The 26,303-nt window shown below is 45.3% G+C and overlaps 1 long non-coding RNA gene across 1 annotated transcript; it reads left to right on the top strand.

Annotated features, from left to right (window-relative positions):
* The first annotated feature begins 13,309 nt into the window (after positions 1-13,309).
* Positions 13,310-25,614, top strand: LOC137372976 (uncharacterized). The gene is made up of 3 exons (XR_010975538.1): positions 13,310-13,381; positions 20,381-20,597; positions 25,533-25,614. It is a non-coding gene; the product is annotated as an uncharacterized lncRNA (long non-coding RNA).
* Positions 25,615-26,303: the final 689 nt, after the last annotated feature.

Below are 26,303 nucleotides of genomic sequence, written 5' to 3' on the forward strand. Positions count from 1 at the left end.
TGGATCCTTCCAATCGGCGCAGAAGTCTGAACTGATAGCCCGGGCCACTATTCTCCTGCGAGTGTGAGTCTCTCGGGGGCATGGGACAGTGAGTGGTCCTCTTGCTCCGACTGCAAAACGAATCGGGAGAGTTGGTGTTGCCGTTGTGTAAGTGCCGTTGAGGAGAAACATGAATCCCCTCTTGGCTCGGTAACATGTAATATTTTTGTTATTGGTCTGTGTGTATTGGATGTACCACCAGTTGCGGGGGTCGGTTGATCTTCCATTTGACCCGATCATTTGGTGCGAATCGAATGGATACGACTGTGCGTCTGAGCTCACACGGGTTCCATTACAATGGCCGCAAATGAATTGCCTGCCTGCCGTGGCGTTAAAACATCTTTCCTTATCACATGTACATGAAAACCGGCCTCGGTGTAGTTGGCAATGCTGGCGAGCACACTGTCTCTGTACACAAGTGGCGTTCTTAGGGACGAGGGCATAGGCACATCCCGACCCCTGTCCCGTAAAACACAGGGGAAAATCCTCCCTCTTTGAGCAACTAGTCCCCCCCGTCCCCTGCACCCCCCTGCAATTGGGATGAGTGGGATCTATTAATTCTACGCATCTTCCCTGCATACTCCTTCTGTATCTGCTCTCCTGTCCCTCACAGGGTTGACCTGATGTCTCGGCAGTGTATAGTCGGAGAAGGTTCCAACCAGGAGTGGCCACAGATAGGGCCTCAACTGATCTGGCCAAGGGGTAACATACAGTCCGATTTTCATACAATTTGGTATGGACCTGGTAGAAAAGATTGTCCTTCAATCCTTTGACCTGGGTGACCGTGACAATGTAGGTTATCGCAACTAAGAGTCCAAAGCTGAAGAGACTTTTTTGCAATGGGTCTTGTGAACCCATTTTGGTTGTCCTTTTAACTTGACAGCTGTAGGGGTTGTCAGGATGATATGGTACAGTCCTCTCCACCGGGCGCCGAGCTTCCGCTTGTTCCACTCTTTAATCAGAACGAAATCGCCAGGTTTCAGATCGCTCGACCAGTCGGCTGGTGATTCATCAGTTCCTTGGCATTTTTCTTCCTGGACCGCTCTAACCTGCGAATGGAGAGCTTTGAGAGCAGAGGTTAGTGCCATCATGTAAGATATCATCTGGTCACTCATTACATGAAGATCTTGAGTTCCCACAAGGTCAGTGGTCCATGGAGTCCTCATTGGTCGGCCATATAATATTTCGGCCGCCGAGAGTCCATGAGCTGTTTGAGGAGTGATCCTCATATGAAACAGGGCGATTGGTAAGACCTGAAGCCAATTTAGTCCAGTTTCGATTGTCAATTTTGCAAGTTTGGTTTTCAATGTTTGGTTAGCTCTTTCCACTACTCCAGCAGCTTGTGGCCACCGTGGACAGTGGAATTGTTGTCTAATTTTTAATGCCGAACATAATTCAACATTTATTTGTCCCACAAAATGTGGACCATTATCTGAACTTATAGTGTGAGGTATGCCGAACCTTGGAATGACATCCTTCATCAATATTTTCACCACCATTTCAGCAGTATTATCTACTGTGGGGTAAGCTTCTATCCACCTCGTAAAAACATCGATTAAAACAAGACAATATTTATAACTATGTACACGGGGTAATTCAATAAAATCAATCTGAACAGTTGAAAAAGGTCCATCTGGCAAGGGTGTGGAGCCCTTCTTACATTTTGCGCCCTGGCCAATGTTGTATTTCTGACAAGTTGTACACCTTGCGGCCACTCTTTCAGCGCTTGAAGAGAAATTCGGGCTCCACCAGGATTGCAATAACAATTTTACCATTCCCTCCTTGCCGAGATGTGTACATGTGTGGACAGAGTCCAAGAACAATGGTAAAAGCGCATCGGGCAGACAGACCTGCCCTGCAGGGGAAGTCCAAAGGTTGGATTTGTTGTCAAAGGTACAACCCGAGGACTGCCAAACCTGTTTTTCTGAGTCAGAGGCATCCCTCTGATATTTAGAAACAACCTCAATGCTAGGTAAAACCTCGGTATCAGAAGTGGGAATCACTGAATCAGGTTCTTTCCTATTCATCATTTGAGGTGCTAGCATGTTTGGCTGCCAAATCAGCTCTATTGTTACCTCGAGCGACATCAGAATCAAGGGGAACGTGAGCAGGACATTTAATAATCGCCAATTGTCGGGGCAATTGAATAGCCTGTAAAAGATTCGCAACGTAGATCCCATTGCTAATGGGCGTGCCGGCAGAACCCTCCACAGGGCCGGGTTCTGGATAGGGTGGGGGTGGGTCTGCCGGATACAGGCTGTGGTCTTGAGGGGGCCACACCCCACATATCCCAATTCCACTGGCTATCATCTGATTCCCCCTCTGTACCCGAGACTAAAACCGAGGACCGAGGTGCCTTGGCCAAGGACATAGGTTGTCGCGATGGTTTAAATGTCAGAGGATCATAACCCTTTTTCTTCTGTCGACTTTCCTTTTTCTCCTTGTTAACCGCATCCCTTTGTTTGCACAAAAGGCGCAGAGTCTTTTTTTATAACAAAGATGATTCCAAATTCCAATTCACTGCAATAAATATTTAAAAATCAAAACTGCCGATGTTATATGAGTGAGTCCTATGTCCGGAACTTAAGACTCCCCCAAAACTCGACATGCTAAACTTGAAAGTTCATTGTGGTTGCAAATGACATTTCCAGTTTTTTTTTTCAATTTAACAGGTCAATTAACCTTAACAGTATTAATTTAATTCAGACTTATTAACTTATATTACTTATTAACTACACACAGAACAGAATAGCACGTGCTTTTTTTAAAGATAGGTAAATTACGTCATTTTTCTTCTTTCTTCAGGCGCCTTTTCAAATGACTGTAATAAAACCAAAACTAAAGAAAAAGTTATTTAACATTCTTACAACAAAAGACTTAACACCAGCTCCTTACACAAACTTTAATCTTTCCCATTATCTCCTTTGCTTATCCTTCTCTCCCTTAAAACAATATTCAATCTTTTGACATTTGCTGCTTAAAAACAGTCAGTAAAACATGTCTTCAAGTTTAGACTGCAAAATAAAGCGATAGCAGGGTTTCCAATTAAAGCAATGTTTTAAACTTCAAATTGGATTTCTGCCAGACATCTTCAGACCTTCAAGGCTGAAGCTTATCTCTTAGAAAATTGTTCATTGGCTTTTCACAGTTGCAAAACCAATTTTAAAAAAAATAAAACTTTAACTTAAAATATAATTCAATTTTATATCCCATTCCTGGGTGCACAATCTTAAATCGAAATGAACACACTCAACAATCACTTTTCACACTCATTCAATTCCAAACAACTTAATAGACTCATGCTTTCAACATTAAAACCAGACAACAAAGAGTTAATGACAGTCAGTTCTACAGAACACAAGCTGTACATCCCAGACATTCAATTCATTCGTGGAAGCTTCCAATATTCTCACAGTCGAATCAAAGACAGTAACTTGTTTTTACACATTTGAAATTTTACTAAAACATTCAGAGAACTGAAACAAAACTTCCACAATGAAGCTAAAATTAATAACGTAAGGGACTCGAACCCTTACAACAGGGGGGACTCGAACCCGTCCTCTGAGGACAACAAAAACACACGGGACTCGAACCCTTTCGACAGGGGGGACTCGAACCCGCCCTCTGAGAACCGAAACAAAACTTCCACAATGAAGCTAAAATTAATAACGTAAGGGACTCGAACCCTTACAACAGGGGGGACTCGAACCCGCCCTCTGATAGCCCTGAGAGGAACGTTGCCTCACGACTTCTCACCTATCTCTGACAGGGTCCCATCAATGGCCGACCTCGCAAGAAGATGAGGGATGAACCAGAATTACAGTCCGTCAGTAAGAGACCAAGGTTAAAGCCTTACCTTGTGGGCCCGTCTGTTATGATCGATCGTAACTGCTGGTTCACCACTAACTCAGTCTCCCTGCGGCGGGTCTTACAGTGGTGGGGGGGGGGGTGGGGGGGGCGAGGGTGGTATTTAGTGCACAGCAGGATGTAGGTGAATGTGAAACTGTGCTCACCTTTCCTGACCTGCTTAGGACATTAAAATGCTTCCTGCACTGAATGCAGGAGCATGGCTGAATGCTTCTGCTGTCGATCTTCTGGGACACCTCCAGTCACCTCCTCTTTGTAGCAGCAGGTTTCTTCCTGTCATTGCTGAGGAAGAGTATCTCTCTCAGTCTTGTAACTGACTCCACCAATACATCAAGTGAGGCGTCATTAAAGTGGGGCATACCATCTGAGCATCCTGAGCCTTTCATGATATTGCTGTCTCTGTGCCAAACCTCCCAACTCCTCCAAATACTGTCAATGGATTGGCCCTTTAAAGACACAAGTTGAGCTCCAGTCATGCAGGCCCACATTATGCCTATTGCCCACATTCAATGCCAAACCCGGAGGTCCAATCTAAGTCTGTGTTATAATGCCACAGAGAGACGCTGAAATTATGAGCTGGATCTTGTTCTCCTCTCAATGGCAGGTTTTCACCCTCACCGGGGCCTTCCGGGTTGGAATCAGCGGTCATGCCTCACATACCTGAGGTTTGTTCCAGTCCTACTCAGGCCCCCTCCCCCAACTCTTTTTCCGGTACATTGATGACTGTATCGGTGCCGTTTCCTGCTCCCGCCCCGAACTGGAAAACTTTATCAACTTTGCTTCCAATTTCCACCCTTCTCTCACCTTTACATGGTCCATCTCTGACACTTCCCTTCCCTTCCTCGACTTCTCTGTCTCCATCTCTGGGGATAGGTTGTCTACTAATATCCATTATAAGCCCACCGACTCCCACAGCTACCTCGACTACACTTCTTCATACCCTACCTCCTGTAAGGACTCCATTCCATTCTCCCAGTTTCTCCGTCTCCGACGCATCTGCTCTGATGATGCTACCTTCCATGACGGTGCTTCAGATATGACCTCCTTTTTCCTCAACCGAGGATTTCCCCCCACTGTGGTTGACAGGGCCCTCAACCGTGTCCGGCCCATTCCCCGCACCTCTACCCTCACCCCTTCCCCTCCCTCCCAGAACCGTGACAGGGTTCCCCTTGTCCTCACTTTTCACCCCATCAGCCTCCATATCCAAAGGATCATCCTCCGCCATTTCCGCCACCTCCAGCGTGATGCCACTACCAAACGCATCTTCCCCTCCCTTCCCCTGTCAGCATTCCGAAGGGATCGTTCCCTCCGTGACACCCTCGTCCACTCCTCCATTACCCCCACCACCTCGTCCCCGTCCCATGGCACCTTCCCCTGCAATCGCAGGAGGTGTAATACCTGCCCATTTACCTCCTCACTCCTCACTATCCCAGGCCCCAAACACTCCTTTCAGGTGAAGCAGCGATTTACTTGTACTTCTTTCAATGTAGTATACTGTATTCGCTGCTCACAGTGTGGTCTCCTCTACATTGGGGAGACCAAGCGCAGACTGGGTGACTGCCTTGCGGAACATCTCCGCTCAGTCCGCAAGCAGGGCCCTGAGCTTCCAGTTGCTTGCCATTTCAACACTTCCCCCTGCTCTCATGCTCACATCTCTGTCCTGGGATTGCTGCAGTGTTCCAGTGAACATCAACGCAAGCTCGAGGAACAGCATCTCATCTACCGATTAGGCACACTACAGCCTGCCGGACTGAACATTGAGTTCAATAATTTCAGAGCATGACAGCCCCTCATTTTACTTTCATTTTTAGTTATTTTTTCTTCCTTTTTTTTTACATTCTTTTTTACATTTTTTACCATCTTTTTTTTGCATTTATTTCATTTCATCTTAGTTTGGTCAGTTTGCTTACCCACTGTTTTTTTTCAGGTTTGCACTTGCTGCTGTTCAATATTCAGTGTATTAACACCTAACCTGTACTAATGCTTTGTCTTTCAACACACCATTAACATATTGTTTGCCTTTGCTCCATGACCTCTTGGTCAGCTATGTGGCCTGGTCCAATCTAGACCTCCTTTGTTATCTCTTGCCCCACCTCCACCTCACTTGCTTATAACCTGTGACTTTTCTAATATTTGTCAGTTCCGAAGAAGGGTCACTGACCCGAAACGTTAACTCTGCTTCTCTTTTCACAGATGCTGCCAGACCTGCTGAGTGGTTCCAGCATTTCTTGTTTTTATTTGGGGTTCCTACGCTCGGCCTGGGTCCAAGGTCTCTGCAGTACCGGCAGTGGCCACCGCACCCGGTGACGCTGCTGAGCTGCTGGCCCTTGGGCAGCTCTTGGGGGCAGGATCCCCGTCCCACCGTGTTTAAAGGAATGGGGATCCCGCCTTCTTAAACTTTGACTCCAAAGCTGGAATTTTACACCCCCGCCCCACCCTGCAGGAGCGGGCTGGTGGTGAGGTGGTCGTAAAATTGAGTGGGAAGCAGGGGTGGTTGGGGAGAGGGTGCCATTGCTGACACCTTCCTGCCCCCGCGGCAAATTTACAAGGGGTGGTGGTGGTGGCAAGAAATGGCACACCCGTCCCAGGCCAATCAAGGCCCTTAAGTGGCCAATTAACTGCCACTTTAAGGGCCTCCTCCCGCCACCGCTGGTATTTTACTAATGGCTGGAGGGCAGCTAAGGTCCCCCAGGGGGCCACCAAGTAAAACCTGGCAGCCTCCTTGCAGGCTGGGGCAGCCACTCCTGATCGGGCACCCTGTGCTCCATGGAGGGACCCCACATGGCTCAACCGACACCCCTACACAACACTGGCGTCCCCCTCCAACTGACCCCCTTGCCTCACCGGGAACCAGCCGATTGACCCAGCGAGGCCCCAGAAACTTACCTTTTTTTCCGGGGCCAGCGTCCCTCTTGCTGCTGAGACTGGGTACAGTCCCAGCAGTGGCCACTGCTCCCAGTGGCCTGCTGGGACTGAGAGCTGCCGGCCCACTGATTGGCCGGCAGCTCTTGGAGGCGGGACCTCCTGCCTCAGAGGGGCGGAAATCCCGCCCAAGGCCAATAAGGACCTGGGCATGTAAAATCCTGGCATGGCTCCCTGGCCCAGCAGAGACGGGCTCACCCCTGACTTTTTGGCCAGTGGGCGGGGCCTCCCACCCAACATAAAATTCTGGCCCAAACGACTGGAGGATAGTTCCAGGGGTCAGAAAAAATGCAGAATCGGGATTCCTCCCCACTTTTCAGCCCGCGCCAGGAGCCCTGCCTCCTGCATAAATTCCAGCCCGAATTTTAAGTCTCCCAAGCAATATCAGAATCCTCCTACTCCTGTCCCCAGCGTCCAATGTGCCTCGCAGTTAATATCAGGGCCATGTGGGCTGGGTTTTACAGACCCCCTGACATTGGGTTTGTGGCGGAGAGCTGGAAAATGTCTCTGGGAGAGGGCCGCCACGCACCCTGACACCGGGAGAGCCCGGCCCGATATTACCGGCAGCGGCGAGACCTCGTGGCAGCTTCCTCCACCCCCACTCAGCTACGGGACTCCCATTTGCATAATCAAATAACTGTAAATGAATGCATTAATTATACTTATGTCCCCGCCTGAGTCCCCGCTCCGACCTTCGGTCTGGTGCCAGCACTCCCGAGCCTTCAGATTGCTGTCGGAACACTTGTGGGGAGAGGGAAGGAGGTAAGTTTCTCAGTGCGGTGGAGGTGGTGGGGTGGGGGGGGATACGGAGTCAAAGTATCATCATTGGTGTCAGGGATGGTGGGAAGGGTTTGAGGTTAAAGTTTACGCACTTTGTGTGGGGGCGGGAGGTCAGGTGGACAAGGTAAGGGTTTTGGGGGGAGAGGGCAAGTAATTAATTTAATTGTAATTGAGGGGGTAGGATAGGGGCAAAAGAAATGTCTTTATTTATCTTTATGTCCATGCGTCTTAAATATTTAAATTTAACCATAGGGCTCAAAGCCATTTAAAAATGGCGTCAGCACCTACGCACAGGCACCGCGGCCATTGCCGGGGATGGGCTGCCTCCCCCTCCACGTCATCGGGGGAGGCGGCCCGCCCCCAGCTATTTAAATGAGCTAAAATGAAAATGGCCACTTACCCCCTCTTGATCTCTTCATTGAAAACTGTCGGCGAGACATTGGTCATCTCAATTTCTCTGCCCCCATCACTCACTCTAACCTGTCACCCTCTGAACTTGAGGCACTCCGTTCTCTCAGGTCTAACCCCAACATTGTCATCAAACCTGCCGACAAGGGTGGTGCTGTTGTTGTATGGCATACCGACCTCTATCTTGCAGAAGCTCAACACCAACTCACAGACACTCCTTCCTACCTCCCTCTGGACCATGACCCCACCACTGAACATCAAACCACCGTCCAAAGGACTGTCACTGACCTCATCTCCTCTGGAGATCTTCCCCCTACAGCTTTCAACCTCATAGTCCCGCAACCCCGGACAGCCCGCTTCTACCTCCTTCCCAAAATCCACAAACGGGACTGTCCCGGCAGACCCATTGTGTCAGCCTGCTCCTGCCCCACTGAACTTATTTCTTCGTATCTTGACTCTATCATTTCTCCCCTAGTCCAGCCTCTTCCCATCTACATCCGTGACTCTTCTGGCGCCCTATGTCATTTTGACAATTTCCAGTTTCCTGGTCCCAACTGCCTCCTCTTCACTATGGACGTCCACTCGCTCTACACCTCCATCCCCCACCAGGAAGGTTTGAGGGCTCTCTGATTCTTCCTGGAACAGAGGCCCAATCAGTCCCCATCCATCATCACCCTCCTCCGCCTGGCTGAACTTGTTCTCACATTGAACAACTTCTCCTTCAACTCCACGCACTTTCTTCAAGTAAAAGGTGTCGCTATGGGTACCCGCATGGGTCCTAGTTATGCCTGTCTTTTTGTGGGATATGTCGAGCATTCTTTGTTCTAGTCCTACTCAGGCCCCCTTCCCCAACTCTTTTTCTGGTCCATTGATGACTGTATCGGTGCCGTTTCCTGCTCCCGCCCCGAACTGGAAAACTTTATCAACTTTGCTTCCAATTTCCACCCTTCTCTCACCTTTACATGGTCCATCTCCGACACTTCCCTTCCCTTCCTCGACTTCTCTGTCTCCATCTCTGGGGATAGGTTGTCTACTAATATCCATTATAAGCCCACCGACTCCCACAGCTACCTGGACTACACTTCTTCACACCCTACCTCCTGTAAGGACTCCATTCCATTCTCCCAGTTTCTCCATCTTCGACGCATCTGCTCTGATGATGCTACCTTCCATGACGGTGCTTCTGGTATGACCTCCTTTTTCCTCAACCGAGGATTCCCCCCCACTGTTGTTGACAGGACCCTCAACCATGTCCAGCCCATTTCCCGTACCTCTGCCCTCACCCCTTCCCCTCCTTCCCAGAACTGTGACAGGGTTCCCCTTGTCCTCACTTTCCACCCCATCAGCCTCCATATCCAGAGGATCATCGTCCGCCATTTCAGCCACCTCCAGCGTGATGCCACTACAAAACGCATCTTCCCCTCCCTTCCCCTGTCAGCATTCCGAAGGGATCGTTCCCTCCGGACACCCTGGTCCACTCCTCCATTACCCCCACCACCTCGTCCCCATCCCATGGCACCTTCCCCTGCAATCGCAGGAGGTGTAATACCTGCCCATTTACCTCCTCTCTCCTCACTATCCCAGGCCCCAAACACTCCTTTCAGCTGAAGCAGCGATTTACTTGTACTTCTTTCAATGTAGTATACTGTATTCGCTGCTCACAGTGTGGTCTCCTCTACATTGGGGAGACCAAGCGCAGACAGGGTGACCGTTTTGCGGAACACCTCTCTGTCCTGGGTTTGCTGCAGTGTTCCAGTGAACATCAACGCAAGCTCGAGGAACAGCATCTCATCTACCGATTAGGCACACTACAGCCTGCCGGACTGAACAATGAGTTCAATAATTTTAGAGCATGACAGCCCCCCATTTTACTTTCATTTTTAGTTGTTTTTTCTTCTTTCTTCTTTTTTTCTTTTTTACATTTTTTACAACCTTTTTTTTGCATTTATTTCATTTCATCTTAGTTTGTTCAGTTTGCTTACCCACTGTTTTTTTTTCATGTTTGCACTTGCTGCTGTTCAATCTTCAGTCCGTTAGTACCCTATCTGTACTAATGCTTTGTCTTTCAACACACCATTAACATATTGTTTGCCTTTGCTCCATGACCTTTTGGTCATCTATGTGGCCTTGTCCAATCTAAACCTTCTCCTTTGTTATCTCTTGCCCCACCTCCACCTCACTTGCTTATAACCTGTGACTTATTTAATATTTGTCAGTTCCGAAGAAGGGTCACTGACCCGAAACGTTAACTCTGCTTCTCTTTCCACAGATGCTGCCAGACCTGCTGAGTGGTTCCAGCATTTCTTGTTTTTATTTAAATGAGCTGCCGCACTTAGGATCGCGGTGACTCCGCCACATGTGGCCTGCGCGGGCGGACCACCATTGCTTTCCCCCGCCGACGATTTCGGCAGTGGGCTTATAAAATTCAGCCCACAGTCTCTGTTTGTGTAAACTAGATTGGGTCCTCCCTCAAACCTTGCATTCAGTTTACAAAACTGGCAACATTTTTATTGATTTAAATTTGTCAAGATTGCAAATGTAAGTTGATTTTTTAAAAGCTCTTTACGACGATTGAATGAAAGTAACCTCTGAAAAGCGAAAGCAGGACAGAACTGCATAATGTTGGTCACAGCCTCCTCCTATAACCATATCCTCTCAATGCTTTAACAGCTCTGAAAGTTATGCGAGGCTGTTTACTTTGGACGGAGTTCACTGCTTCCTGGAACACAATTGTGTTGAAAGGCAAATAACTGAATGTCCAGTTCTATGTTTGTTGAACAAGGGTTTTGGGCAAGAGCTACTGTCAGACACAAAGTCTCCTATCGCCGTAATAGTCCAGATAATCTCATTATGTCATGTGGTCACCAAAGGTCACAATAAACTCATAAACCCGAAAATGTATGAAACGTTTAACCATAGTGCTTTTATTATTTAAACTATTGTGTTTTAACATGTTTATGAAGGTTCCTCATCTGATTGAGCAGTTATAAAGGAAAATTCTTATTACTATAAGACTAATTTTTTTAAAAAGCCTTTCTGAATAGTACAAATGACTCAAGTAGAAACTAGGTATGATTGTGGAGGAAGAAGGGAATGGGTGATATATTTAGAGTATGGGTAGAGAAGGTTACAAAGGGTTGGCAGTGTGTCTGTACATGGACACCAGTCTCCGTGGTAGAAACTGTTGAGGTCTGTGACTGGTAACTTCAGGGAGGAGAAATTTTCCATTGGCTTCTTCTTTCTGACCAGACCAGCTTTAAATAAAAATCGGAACCCGTCGGACAGCAGACAGGTGCTGAGAGCAGAAACAGTGGTTTCCGAATTTCTGACAGCTTCAGGGTTTTGCAGCGAGCTTTTATAAAAAATTGGAACCTGCTGGAAAACCACAAGGCTATCAAAAGTTTGGAAATCACTATTCCTGCTCTCAGCAACAGTCAGGCGTTGGGGGGTGGTGGGGGTGGGGGGGGGGTTGCGTGCGGTGGTGGGTGGGGGCGGGGTGGGGGAGATGGGGCAGACAGAGGGGGGACAGAGAGAGAGAGACAGAGAGAGGGAGACAGAGAGAGAGGTGGCAGAGAGAAGGAGGACAGGGAGAGGGAGAGGAGGAAGAGAGAGGAGGGGGAAGAGAGAGAGAGGGGAGAGACAGAGAGAAAGGGGGACAGAGAAAGAGGGGGGTCAGCGAGAGAGAGGGAATCAGATAAATAGAGGGAAACAGAAAGAGAGGGCAAAACAGAGAGAGGGGGCAACACAGAGACAGGAGGATGACACAGAGGTGGGGGGGGACGGACACAGAGGGGAGGGAAAAATACAGAGGGGGGTCAACACAGAGAGGAGGGACAACACAAAAAGGGGGGATCGACATAAAGAGTGGGGAACACAGAGAGGGGGGAGGAGAGAGACAGACAAAGAGAGAGAGAGGAGGGAGAGAGAGCAATCAAGATCATATCTGACAGATGGACATCTATCCAGAATACTCCACATTGCTACAACAAGCTTGCAGGCAGACAATGGGCTGCATTTTACATTCCCACTGCCGAAATCAGTGGCGGAAGTAAACAATAGAGGCATGCCCGTGCAGACTGCACGTCATGTAGCCACCACGATATTAAACGCGGCAGCTCATTTAAATGGCCGGGGTGGACCGCCACCGCCCCTCCCCGATGACATGGAGGGGGCAGGCAGTCCGTCCCCAGCAATGGCGTCAACAGCCTTTGCACAGGCACTGATGCCATTTTTAAAGGGCTTCGAGCCCTAACGTTCAATTTCATTACTAAAAAGAGGTAGTGTTTTTAAAAAGTAAAATAAATTGATTCTGACCCCCTCCCACCCACCCCACAATAACCATCGAATTAATTACCTGCCCTCTCCCCACAAAACACTTACCTTGTGCACCTGACCTCTCCCGCCCCAAAGTTGATAAACTTTAAACTTTACCCCTTCCCACCATCCCCTAGACTGATGAAATGAGTCTGACACCGCTCCAGCACCACTGCCCCTGCCCCATCCACCGCAATAAAAAAACTTACCTGCTTACCTGCTTCCCCTCCCCACCAGTCTTCCACCTTAGATTCCGGATGGGGATCTGAAAGCGCAGGAGTGCCGGCCACAGGCATCAATATCGCTCCGGGACAGATAGCGGGAGTGGAAATGTAATCAATTTGTTTATTTAAATAAATTTAAATGGGGCTCCTGTCACCGAGCAGCAAAAGGGCCGCTAAGAGGCCTCGCCACTACCAGAACTATTGGGCTGGGCCTTCCTGCGCGAGGCCCATGGCGGGCCTCTGCCGGAGGCAGTTTCTGGCTCCCCCCCCCACCCCCGCTATGACCTCCAAAGTCAGAGGGGCTGTAAAATACAGCCCAATTACTAATTGTGCAAGCAAATAAAAAATGCCAGGTAGCTTACTAAATCAATGTCCAACATAGTGATGAGAAAGTAAGTCAATAAATTAGTCTTCTCATTTAAAGCTTCTTCACAAAAATGCACATTTGTTGTTGTTTTGATTAATAGTAAGATAAATGTTAATGCCTTTATATTTCTGAAATTGTCTAACTGACCCCCTATGTAAGACAAAATTGTAATGTGGCCTAGCAGCTAGGTTATTTTAAAACACAAGTTTGAAGGCTTGTGTTATGTAAACTCATTTTAAGATGGAAGTAGTCACTCAGGAAATGTCTCAATTTCTACACTCTGGCAAGCATTACTTTCACTTGGAACACAAGCTCAGTGACATGTTGAAAGTTACTTGACTTTTACTTCTATATAAATGTTGCAATTCTGCTGCTATCCATTTGTAATCACATTGTTCCAGAGCTTGCATTGAGGGGATAACAGGCAAGCAAATCCAAGGAATCTCCAGAAGTCATCACTGTAAGTTTCTCATGAATACCAGAGTATTGTGTCATGGGACTGAGTGCTTTTGGCAAAAACAGGATCCAGAGCTCCCTGGATGACAAAAGAGATAGAGATTAAAATAAAGAAGAAAAAGTGTGCTTATGACAGATGCCAGGTAGAAAATACTATTGAGAACCAGGCTGAATATAGAAGGTTCAGAGGGGAAGTGAAAAAGCAAATAAGAGAAGCAAAGAGAGAGCATGAAGAGAGACTGGTAGCTAGCATTAAAGGAAATCCCAAGGTTTTCTATAGACATATAAATAGTAAAAGGGTGGTAAAAGGACGAGTGGGGACAATTAGGGACCAGAAAGGGGATTTACACACGGAGGCAGAGGGCATAGCTGAGGTATTAAATGTATACTTTGCTTCTGTGTTTACCAAGGAAGAAGATGAACCCAGGCAATGTTGAAAGAGGAGGTAAGTCAGACACTTTAGAGGTTTAAAATTGATAAAGAGGAAGTATTAGATAGGCTGTCTGTACTTAAAGTGGATAAAGCACCAGGACCGGATGAGATGCATCCAAGGATACTGAGGGAAGTGAGGGTGGAAATTGCAGAAGCATTGGCCATAATTTTTCAGTCTTCCTTAGAATTGGGGGTGGTGCCAGAGGACTGGAGAAATGCTAACGTTATACCTTTGTGCAAAAAAGGGTGCAAAGATAAGCCCAGCAACTACAGGCCACTCAGTTTAACTTCGGTGGTGGGAAAACTTCTAGAAAAACTAATTTGGGACAAAATCAATAGTCACATGGACAAATATGAGTTATTTAAGGAATGCCAATTAATTAAGGGAAAATCATGTTTAACTAAATTGCTGGAGTTTTTTGAGGAGATAACAGAGAGGGTCGATGAAGGCAATGCTGTTGATGTGTTGTATGTGGACTTTCAAAAGGCATTTGATACAGTGCCACACAACAGACTTGTGAGTAAACTTGTAGCTCATGGAATAAAAGGGAAGGTAGCAACATGGATATGAAATTGGCTGAGTGACAGGAAACAAAGAGTAGTGGTTAATGGATGTTTTTTGGGCTGGAGGAAGGTTTGTAGTGGAGTTCCCCAGGGATAAGTGTTGGGACACTTGTTTTTCCTGATATTTATTAATGACCTAGATCTTGGTGTACAGGGCACAATTTCAAAGTTTGCAGATGATATGAAACTTGGAAGCAATGTGAACTGCGAGGAAGATAGTGTAGAACTTCAAAAGGACATAGACAAGTTGGTGGAATGGGCAGACAGGTGGGAGATGAAGTTCAATGTAGAGAAATGTGAAGTGATTCATTTTGGTAGGAAGAACATGGAAAGACAATATAAAATAAAGGGTACAATTCTAAAGGGGGTGCAGGAGCAGAGGGACCTGGGTCTATATGTGCATAACTCATTGAAGATGACAGGACAGGTTGAGAGGGCCGTTAATAAAGCATACAGCATCCTGTATGCTTTATTAATAGGGGCATAGAGTACAAGAGCAAGGAAGTTATGCTGAACTTGTATAAGACACTTGTTCGGCCTCAGCTGGAGTATTGCGTCCAATTCTGGGTGCCGCACTTGAGGTAAGACGTGAAGGCATTGGAGAGAGTGCAGAAAAGATTCACGAGAATGGTTCCAGGGATGAGGAATTTCAGTTATGAAGATAGATTGGAGAAGTCAGGACTGTTTTCCTCAAAGAGAAGGCTGAGAGGAGATTTGATAGAGGTATTCAAAATCATGAGGGGTCTGGACAGAGTAGATAGAGAGAAACTGTTCCCACTCATGAAAGGATTGAGAACGAGAGGGCACCGATTTAAAGTATTTGGTAAGAGAAGCAAAAGTGACGAGGAAAAACTTTTTCACGCAGCGAGTGGTTAAGGTCTGGAATGCACTGCCTGAGAACTTGGTGGAGGCAGGTTCAATTGAGGTAGTCAAAAGGGAAGTAGACAGTTACATGAAAAGGAAGAATGCGCAGGGTTATGGGGAGAAGGCAGAGGAATGGAACTGAGGGAGTTGCTCATTCAGAGAGCCAGTGAGGACATGATGGGCCAAATGGCCTCCTTCTGCACTGTAATGATTCTGTGATTCTGCTGCTGAACCATATACAATAGTTAGTAAAAACAATGAAATGGAAGGTTTTAACAAACCTTACTTTATGATGCACTCTCTATGATTCCTTAACAAAATACATGCTACATTTGTAGTTTTAAAAACTGTTGTGGAAGACATAGTAAAAATTTATGATGTTTCAATGACCATGTTAGAAACAGTCATTAACTGATTTTTTTTTTTGCTGTGAATTTCATTGAATGATAAGTTTACAAGTATGTCAAAGATCTGTAACGGCAATGTGCATCATTTCTTTTCCAGTTTGAAGGCAAATAACCTGAGTGGCCAATGTCATTTGAAAGTTGCCTGTATCACATAATTATATTATGTTAAAGGTGCACCTTTGATAAATTGGTTAGTCTGGAGTACAATCTTACAGATGGTGACTAAACATTTTGTAACTGAATAATACTTGCAGTAACAACCACTCAACTTTTTGCAGAAAAGCTTGTGTTAATAATTATCTTGTCATAGTTCAATCAGATTCGACAGAGATAGACTGAGATAGAGACATGAGTAAATTTAATAGAATTGCATTATTGGCAGAACTGAAGGATGCTCTTTATTTGTAATTGAGTTTATCTAATTTTGTCACTAGTTTTCATGAGTAAATGACATTTTATCCATGAGAGATACTGTTGTTTCTGTGTTTTAGAATCCAGGACCTAATTTTACAGCCTGTCAAGATGAATGAACTCATCTTGGCTATCTACTGTTAATCTCTCTATCCCTTCCTGTCCCACACTGCTTTTCAGTTTTACAATGACTCTTCTGCTCCCTCTCATAAGATTCTCCTGATCTGGAGATCACTGCCCTTTTGTTGACCGCCCTGTCTTCAGACACATATTACAAGCAGGTAGAGAAGTTGCACAAACATTGACCATCACGGGTTAAATTGTCTTGTGATAACACCAGTGTGAGTCATGGTCCTTCTTCCTATTGCTGATTTTTCTACTGCCTCACCTCAGTAACCACAATAACAATCCTCTTCTTGATGTTCATGGTTTATTGGATGAGTCTGCACTCCTGACACAGTGTAAATCCATAGAGGTCATCCGATAAGGTCCATCTACCACCCTGTGACATGGTAGCTGGCTCTATTCTGTCAACAAAAGTAATTCACATTGGCATTTCATACTATTTTGCTTGCTAGCTAGCTAATACAGTTGTGCTGCTCTCCATTGATGCTTGTATGCTTAGCTACTTTATTTATAGGAAGAAATGTCTTTTAAGTCTGACTGTTTTGATGGCATTAGATTGGCTGTACAGATTAATTGCCAACAGGTCCATGGTTGAGTCAAAATTTTGTCAAATGTCCGTGGTACAACATGTCTATCCCATGTTACGATTAATCAAAAAAAGAATGAGCTTGTTGGGCATCTTCCAGTTCTAATATATTCACTTGATTTTCTCAGCTTATCTAATAGTCTGTCTTTGTTTTTTTAAAAATGTAAACCTGAGCATTTGGTTTAGTTTTCGCCTGGTCTTCCAGCCACTCCAAGATACAAACCTACACTTGCAACTTCATTGGAGTTTCACTGAATTTAAATTGTACACATGTCGCTCAGCTCCTGAATCCGCTCTCAAGTTTTGTCCCATTATGCTGCATAAGAAGATAAGGGTCAATAAAGAAATAGTCTCACTGAGGGAAGTATCTCTAGCCAAGCTCAGCGACATACCTTAGTGCAAAAAAATCCTTTTTTTGGTGTAGACACTTATCAAGAAATTGAGAAACATTTAATTACACAATAATCAATGCTCATCAGTGGTTAAAAACATCCTTTCACTTCCCGTGGAGTTAAATAACAATAAGAAAACAAAATAAGAACTATACATTTATAGATTAACTGCAATTTAATAATAAGCAGATGACTATATTTCTGAATAAAAGCAAAATACTGCAGATGCTGGAAATCTGAAATAAAAGCTAGAAATTCTGGAAATACTCAGCAGGTCTGGCAGCATCTGTGGAGAGAGAAGGGCCTGATGAAGGGTCACTGACCTGAAACGTTAACTCTGCTTCTCCCTCCACAGATGCTGCTAGACCTGCTGAGTATTTCCAGCATTTCTTGTTTTTATTACTATAGTTCTGAAGTTTGTTGTCTAAGTACCAGGAGTACCATGTAGAAACATAAAGCAAAACCTACTAAATAACCGGAGCTCCAGTCCTTACTGATGGTATGATATGTAAACTTCATTCCGTTTTAGAAAAAAACAAAGTAGTTACATCATCACAAGGAGAGAGGGAGGTTTAAAAAAAGAAAGATAGACTAAGTAAATTCCATGCCAAATCTTGTTCCTGTCTCCATCCCTCTCCTGTTTTGGACTTGGCAGATGATGACACTCCTAAGGTTTAGATATGAAATCAGTTCAAATGAAGAACTGATGCCATCATTTACTCAAACCTTCCCCTTTCTTGGATTATTAGCTACTGGGCTATTAACCTAAACACATAACCATTAATGCAGGCAGTAAGGCAGGGCGGTTCTGATGTGATGTGATATACTAGGATGGGTTGGAGGAGCTATAATTTATGAAGGTGGGAGTGCAGGTGTAATTATAATGATAACAAAGGTAGGCTTTGTTAAACAGATGAGAGCACTTCATTGATAAGCTGAGTTCTGATGACCCTGACAGCTGTCACTGAAGCGTTTTTGACTGTCACTGCCTCCTGATTCTCTATTCCCACTTGTTTTGCCTCAAAAGCAGGGAAAAGTCAACTCTCCAGGAATTGCCATGTCCAGCCCCTTTCAGGTGGCAAAATTCTGTGGGACACAGAAGGCTATAAATAGGTCAGATACATGATCTGAAGCATACAGTAGAGCATCCGATGATCTGTTCAAGGTCCCTTCAAGACCACAATGGTCCTCCCAATGACTACTCTGATAGAGGCATGTACCTTTCTGTAATACATTTCAGCTACTGTTCTTGCAGCTCTTAGTGGGAGGATTATCCATAGCAGAAGGACAATGCCTTGTCATTCACAGGCCATCCGTTCACTTGATCATCTTTATTGCAGCGCTCAGAGAGGGTAAAATTTCTAAGGGCGATATATCGTGCAACTTCCAGCAAATCGTGCACTCATGTGGAGGATCCTTTGTATCTTATCTCACACAGTCTGGACATTCAGTGAGTGGCAGCTCTTTGTATAAAGGAAGTTGAGAAGATTGATTGTACAAGCTCATAATGCTATACGTGTGCCATCTATTGCACCAAAGTATTGCACAGTTTTGGGAAGCCAGCAATACCCTAAATTTGTATGGACCTAACATGTTGCTGTAATGCGAAACTGGATGAATCCCTCAGCTCTCCTCAAAGGTTTGTCAGATGGCATCCAGGTTGATAGTTTCCAGAACACGCACGGACATGACAGACCGAATGGCCTCCTTCTGGGCTGTAACCATTCTATGATTCTATCAGTAACACCCATAGCTGCTTGGAACACATACAGCATAATGAGCTGCACAGCCATAGGCAGGGCTGTCAGAACAGATGACCTTAGCTGCAGGTTGTCATGTAGTAAGCCTATTGCCACTTTGATACAAAGCTCCTCACTAAAGTCTTCATAGGATCTGTGGGGCCTGTAGGTTCTTTGGGATGGGGTAATATCTTGAAGGGCTCATCCTCCTCATCATTCATTGTCTCATTTCCCTTCCCTCTGTCCTCTCTTGCTGTTCCTTCTTTTTCATTATATAACAAACAATAGAATGCTCATGGGCAGTCCACATCTGGTTCTCGGAACCTCATACTGCCAGTAGGAGCACAATAACCAAGTGGACTCTTTGTTCCTCGGGCAGTCAGAGGCAAGATAAATGCTGTCTAGGTGAAAATTAAAAAAAGAGAACACTTCAAAAGCACTTTCCAGCTCCAATACTTCTCAAACTTTCTTCAGTCTTCACGTTCAAATGTTATTCACTTTCTCCAGTGTTCATTGTTACTGGCAACAGAGGTCAGCAACGTGTCCGTGGTAAACATTTTGAGGTCCGTGGTAATATTAAATTCAGGGATGAGAAATTTCTGCAAAATGGTGGATTTCTGACATTGGGGTTTTGGAAATCTGCCATTGGCTTCTTCCTTAACCTGCTGAGAACTTATTTCAGATTTCCAAATTCACAGTGGTTTGTTTTTGGTCTAGTTAGAGACATCAACTGAGGACTGATTGCCAGCATTAAACATGGCGAACATAGTTCTAAACATTAGCTGAAGCTGGTTTGCCAGCACTAAAGATGGCAGTGGGTGTTATAAGCATTGGCAGAAGGTGCTGTGCCAGCATTAAAAATGGCAGTGGACATTCGTTTAGCAAGGGCATGAAAGCGCATCACTTTACCAGCTGAGATCAGTAAACAGAGAGGGAAGCCACAGAGAGTGGAGACACGGGGTGGGGGGGGGGGTGGGGGGAACATATAGAGAGGGGACACACAGAGAGGGGACACACAGAAAGGGGGGAAACAGTGAGGGACAGAGAGAGAAAGGGGGGAAGGAGAGGAGAGGCAGAGAGAGACAGAGAGAGAGAGAGACCAACAGAGACAGAGAGAGAGACAGGCACGGGGTGTGGGAGTGGGGTGGGGGCGGCGGTGGGAGGAGAGAGAGCGATCAAGAACACTCCTGACAGATGGGCATCTATCCAGAATACTCCGCACCATTACATCACGTGTGGTCAGACATTGACTACTAATGTAAGCAAAACCAGTGCCTGGTATCTCACTAAATAGGGAGAAATGTTTTTTAAATTGGACTGTGTTTTGATGGCATTAGGTTGATTATACACTTTATGGGCAGATTAATTGCCACTTTGTCCATGGCTGAGTCAATAATTTTGTCAAATATCTGTGGTACAACATGTTGCTGCCTATCCTTGCAACAGATATGCCTCATTTAAATCATTATAATTTACTCCTAGTGCATTGTGAGTGTGACTTGGTGCACCAACACCATGGGCCTTCATTAAGTAGCTCCATGGGAACTCGGCAGACAGGGCACAGGGATGCCTAGGTAAGCATCGCAAACTGGAGTGCATCGACTAAGAAGTGGAAAACCAGTGGAAACAATTCTCGGGTCAATTGGCATGTCTGGAAATGCTGTTGTGACACTCCACCATCAAGAATACACCAAAAATGGTGAGTAAGCTTAGGACCAGAGTTTTCCTGATTTTTTTTTGGAGTGGAGTAGGGAAGGGTGGAAAAGATTGTTTTCATGGGCAAAACTTGAGTGCTGTGACTGCCGTGCCTTCAGATCCTTTACTCTTTCTTCATGGATAGTAGTTTATTTTTTGGCATTATTTATTGTTAAATGATTGCTCAACGTTTTGAATGGAATATATTCCTTGGTAAAACTGTCCTTTTGCATTTTTACTGTGTTTATTGAATTTCTGTGCGCTTTAAGATAGGTTTTCTCATTCAGAATATTTTCCAGCTGGATTCTAGAAACTCTGTCAGAGGACTGGAGAGGGCTGCAATGAGTCTCCTTTTTGAAACAGAAGATAGCAGTAAGCCAGGAAACTATAGGCTAGTTTACCTTCATTCTGGTGTTGGTGAATGACTGGAATCTGTAATATGGAAAAAAATACTAGGCATTTGGAGAAACATGAATTAATCAGGGACTCCGAAGAGGCATTTTGTACTTGACCAACCTTATAGAATTGGGTGAAGAAATAGCTGAAAGAATAGGTGGAAGGGATGCAATGGATCCAGTTTATTTGTATTTGCAAGAAGTATTTGATAAGGTCCTACTTAAGACACTTTGGGCAAAGATAATGGCATTTGGATTTAAGGTCCATGTAGCTACATGGATAGAAAGATAAAAGCAAAGAACTGCGGATGATGGAAATCTGAAATAAAAACAAGAAATGCTGGAACCACTCAGCAGGTCTGGCAGCATCTGTGGAAAGAGAAACAGAGTTAACGATTCAGGTCAGTGACCCTCCTTCAGAACGAGCAAATATTAGAAATGTTAGAGGCTATAAGCAAGTGAGCCGGGGGTGGGGAGAGAGACAACAAAGGAGAAGGTGTAGATTGGACAAGGCCACATAGCTGACCAAGAGGTCATGGAGCAAAGGCAAACAATATGTTAATGGTGTGTTGAAAGACAAAGCATTAGTACAGATAGGGTGTTAACGAACGGAGGATTGAATAGCAGCAAGTACAAACATGAAAAAAAACAGTGGGAAAGCAAACTGAACAAATTACAATGAAATGAAATTAACAAAAGAAAAAAAATTGTAAAAAATGTAAAAAAGAAAAAATAACTAAATGAAAGTAAAATGGGAGGCTGTCATGCTCTGAAATTATTGAACTCAATGTTCAGTCCGATAGGCTGTAGTGTGCCTAATCGGTAAATGAGATGCTGTTCCTCGAGCATGCGTTGATATTCAGTGGAACATTGCAGCAAGCCCAGGACAGTGATGTGAGCATGAGAGCAGGGGGGAGTGTTGAAATGGCAAGCAACCAGAAGCTCAGGGTCCTGCTTGCAAACTGAGCGGAGACACGGTTGAGGGCCCTGTCAACAACAGTGGGGGGGAATCCTCGGTTGAGGAAAAAGGTCATATCAGAAGCACCGTCATGGAAGGTGGCATCTCTGACACTTCCCTTCCCTTCCTCGACTTCTCTGTCTCCATCTCTGGGGATAGGTTGTCTACTAATATCCATTATAAGCCCACCAACTCCCACAGCTACCTGGACTACACTTCTTCACACCCTATCTCCTGTAAGGACTCCATTCCATTCTCCCAGTTTCTCCGTCTCCGACGCATCTGCTCTGATGATGCTACCTTCCATGACGGTGCTTCTGATATGACCTCCTTTTTCCTCAACCGAGGATTCCCCCCCACTGTTGTTGACAGGGTCCTCAACCGTGTCCGGCCCATTTCCCGCACCTCTACTCTCACCCCTTCCCCTCCCTCCCAGAACTGTGACAGGGTTCCCCTTGTCCTCACTTTCCACCCCATCAGCCTCCATATCCAAAGAATCATCGTCCGCCATTTCAGCCACCTCCAGCGTGATGCCAATACCAAACGCATCTTCCCCTCCCTTCCCCTGTCAGCATTCCCAAGGGATCATTCCCTCTGTGACACCCTGGTCCACTCCTCCATTACCCCCACCGCCTCGTCCCCGTCCCATGGCACCTTCCCCTGCAATCGCAGGAGGTGTAATACCTGCCCATTTACCTCCTCTCTCCTCACTATCCCAGGCCCCAAACACTCCTTTCAGGTGAAGCAGCGATTTACCTGTACTTCTTTCAATGTGGTATACTGTACTCGCTGCTCACAATGTGGTCTCCTCTACAGTGGGGAGACCAAACGCAGACTGGGTGACTGCTTTGCGGAATACCTCCGCTCAGTCCGCAAGCAGGACCCATAGCTTCTGGTTGCTTGCCATTTCAACACTCCCCCCTGCTCTCATGCTCACATCTCTGTCCTGGGATTGCTGCAGTATTCCAGTGAACATCAACGCAAGCTCGAGGAACAGGATCTCATTTTCCGATTAGGCACACCACAGCCTACCGGACTGAACATTGAGTTCAATAATTTCAGAGCATGACGGGCCCCCCATTTTACTTTCATTTAGTTATTTTTTCTTTTTTCTTTTTTACATTTTTTACAACTTTTTTTCTTTTGTTAATTTCATTTCATTGTAGTTTGTTCAGTTTGCTTGCCCACTGTTTTTTTCATGTTTGTACTTGCTGCTATTCAATCCTCAGTTCATTAACATCCTATCTGTACTAATGCTTTGTCTTTCAACACACCATTAATATATTGCTTGCCTTTGCTCCATGATCTCTTGGTCAGCTATGTGGCCTTGTCCAATCTACACCTTCTCCTTTGTTATCTCTTGCCCCACCCCCGGCTCACTTGCTTATAACCTCTAACATTTCTAATATTTGCTAGTTCCGAAGAAGGGTCACTGACCCGAAACGTTAACTCTGTTTCTCTTTCCACAGATCCTGCCAGACCTGCTGAGTGGTTCCAGCATTTCTTGTGGATAGAAAGATAGTTGGAAGGCAAAGGGTTGTGGTAAAAGAGAACTTTTAAAAATGGAAACCTGTAGTGACCAGTGTTCTGGAAGGGTTTGTGGTGGTACCGCTCTTATTTACAATTTATAAATTAGCAATTGGGGTCACAATATCAGTTTGCTGATATCTTCAAATTACGTGTATGGTAACCTGTGGTAAGGATTATGAAAGACAGCAGAAGGACATAGATGGCCTAACAGTTTGGACTAATTGTTGCAGCTCAGTGTAGAAAATGTAAACTAATACATTTTGGAATAAGAAAAGAGAAAGAAAATACACCTTAAGTGGTGAAATGTTAATTGGACTGGATCTTGTTATGCAGATAAACACATCATAAAAGGTGCAAGTTCATGGGATGTGGGCATCACTGGCTATGCCAGCATTTATTGCCCATCCCTAATTGCCCTTGAGAACTGCCTTCTTGAACCGCTGCAGTCCATATGGGGTAGATACACCCACAGTGCTGTTGGGAAGGGAGTTCCAGGATTTTGATCCAGCGACAGTGAAGGAATGGCGATATAGTTCCAAGGCAGGATGGTGTGTGACTTGGAGGGGAACTTGCAGGTGGTGTGGTTCCCATACATTTGCTGCCCTTGTCCTTCTAGTCGGTAGAGGTCGCGGGTTTGGAAGATGCTGTCTAAGGAGCCTTGGTGCGTTGCTGCAGTGCATCTTGTAAATGGTACACACTGCTGCCACTGCTTCGGTGGTGGAGGGAGTGAATGTTCAAGGCAGTGAATGGGGTGCCAATCAAGCGGGCTGCTTTGTCCTGGATGGTATCGAGCTTCTTGAGCGTTGTTGGAGCTGCACCCATCCAGGCAAGCAGAGTGTATTCTATCACACTCCTGACTTGTGCCTTGGACATGCTTTTGGGGAGTCAGGAGGTGAGTTGCTCACTGCAGGATTTCTCTTGTAGCCACAGTATTTATATGGCTACTCCAGTTCAGTTTCTGGTCAATGGTAACCCCTAGGATGATGATAATGGGGGACTCAGCGATCGTAATGCCATTGAATGTCAAGGGGTGATGATTAGATTCTCTCTTGTTGGACATGGTCATTGCCTGGCACTTGTGTGGCGCAAATGTTACTTGCCACTTCTCAGCCCAAGCCTGGATATTGTCCAGGTCTTGCTGTATTTCTACACTGACTGCTTCAGTATCTGAGGAGTCGCGAATGGTGCTGAACATTGTGCAATCATCAGCAAACATCCCCACTTCTGACCTTATGATTGAAGGAAGGTCATTGATAAAGCAGCTGAAGATGGTTGGACCTAGGACACTACCCTGGGGAACTCCTGCAGTGATGTCCTGGAGCTGAGATGATTGACCTCCAACAACCACAACCATCTTCCTTTGCGTTAGGTATGACTCCAACCAGTGGAGAGTTTTCTCCCTGATTCCCATTGATTTCAGTTTTGCTAGGGCTCCTTGATGCCATACTTAGTCAAATGCTGCCTTGATGTCAAGGGCAGTCACTCTCACCTCACCTCTTGAGTTCAGCTCTTTTGTCCATGTTTGAACCAAGGCTGTAATGAGGTCAGGAGCTGGGTGGCCCTGGCGGAACCCAAACTGAGCGTCAGTGAGCAGGTTATTGCTAAGCAAGTGCCGCTTGATGGCACTGTTCCATCACTTTACTGATGATTGAGAGTAGAATGATGGGGCGATAATTGGCTGGGTTGGACTTGTCCTGCTTTTTGTGTACAGGACATACCTGGGCAATTTTCCACATTGCCGGGTATCTGTAAAGAGAAAAGTCAAGTTATGATGCTTTGGGTGTGTATCCTTCATCAGAACAGAAACATCATTGTTGTATTTTCTATTTTAGAGATGCTGACTGACTTTTTAGGTATTTCCACTATTTTCTGGGTATTCATTTGGTTCCTGGAAACTGTGCGATCATGCTGTTGATGCCTTGTGGCTCCCAAGTTTAAATTCCATTAAATGTTGACACTGTTCCTCTTTCTTTAATTTTAACGAACAGAAGCAAGGTTCAGCAAAATCCCCCTCTTTGCAGAAATAACATGTTAACTCCCTTAATACCCACAACAGAAACAGACTTTGGCCTCCTTTGAATGTCGCAGAGCAAGACAAGTGAAGGACAATTTTACTCAGAAAATAAAGCTGGGAAAGGTATGGAAATTTTTTTTTGACTGAAGCTGGTATGACATGCAGCCTGTTCCACACACACAAACTAACAGTCAGCACTCTAATCGTGTACAGTAATCATGTCCTGTTGATTTACCGAATTTGGTTCTAGGAGTACAACATAGCAAGTCAAGTATTCCCAATTACCTCGTTATTTAGAAATTAAACACAGAAGCAGACAATTCTACACAACCATTTTGTGTTGGTGTTTATCTGCCACATGAACAGTAGTTCTTGCTTTGTTTCCATAAACCTTTATTCCCCTTTCCTTTACCCATCTATCTAAAACAATTTTGATTGCTGACATGGTTTCTGCTTCAATCAGTAATTCCAAAAGTGCATTCCACTACCTCACAAAACCTCTGTGCAAAAATATTTCCCCAAGAGAAGACACCCCACCTAAATGGATTGATTGCTGCGTGTCCATCATTTTTCGTAAATGGAAGGATGCCAACACACATTATTTCCTAGTAGTTAGCCAATCCTCTGTCCATGTTAATATGTTACCCAACATCATGAGCTCTTATCTTGTGCAGTAACCTTTTATATGGCACCTTATTGACTGGAAATCCAAATTCACTACATCTACTGGTTCCCCTTTATCCATCCTACTTGTTACATCCTCAAATAACTCTAACAAATTTGACAAACAAATTGCCTGTTTCTCCACTTGAG

Source organism: Heterodontus francisci, chromosome 8 (genome assembly GCF_036365525.1).
Source record: "Heterodontus francisci isolate sHetFra1 chromosome 8, sHetFra1.hap1, whole genome shotgun sequence".
In the NCBI taxonomy this organism is placed as follows: domain Eukaryota; kingdom Metazoa; phylum Chordata; class Chondrichthyes; order Heterodontiformes; family Heterodontidae; genus Heterodontus; species Heterodontus francisci.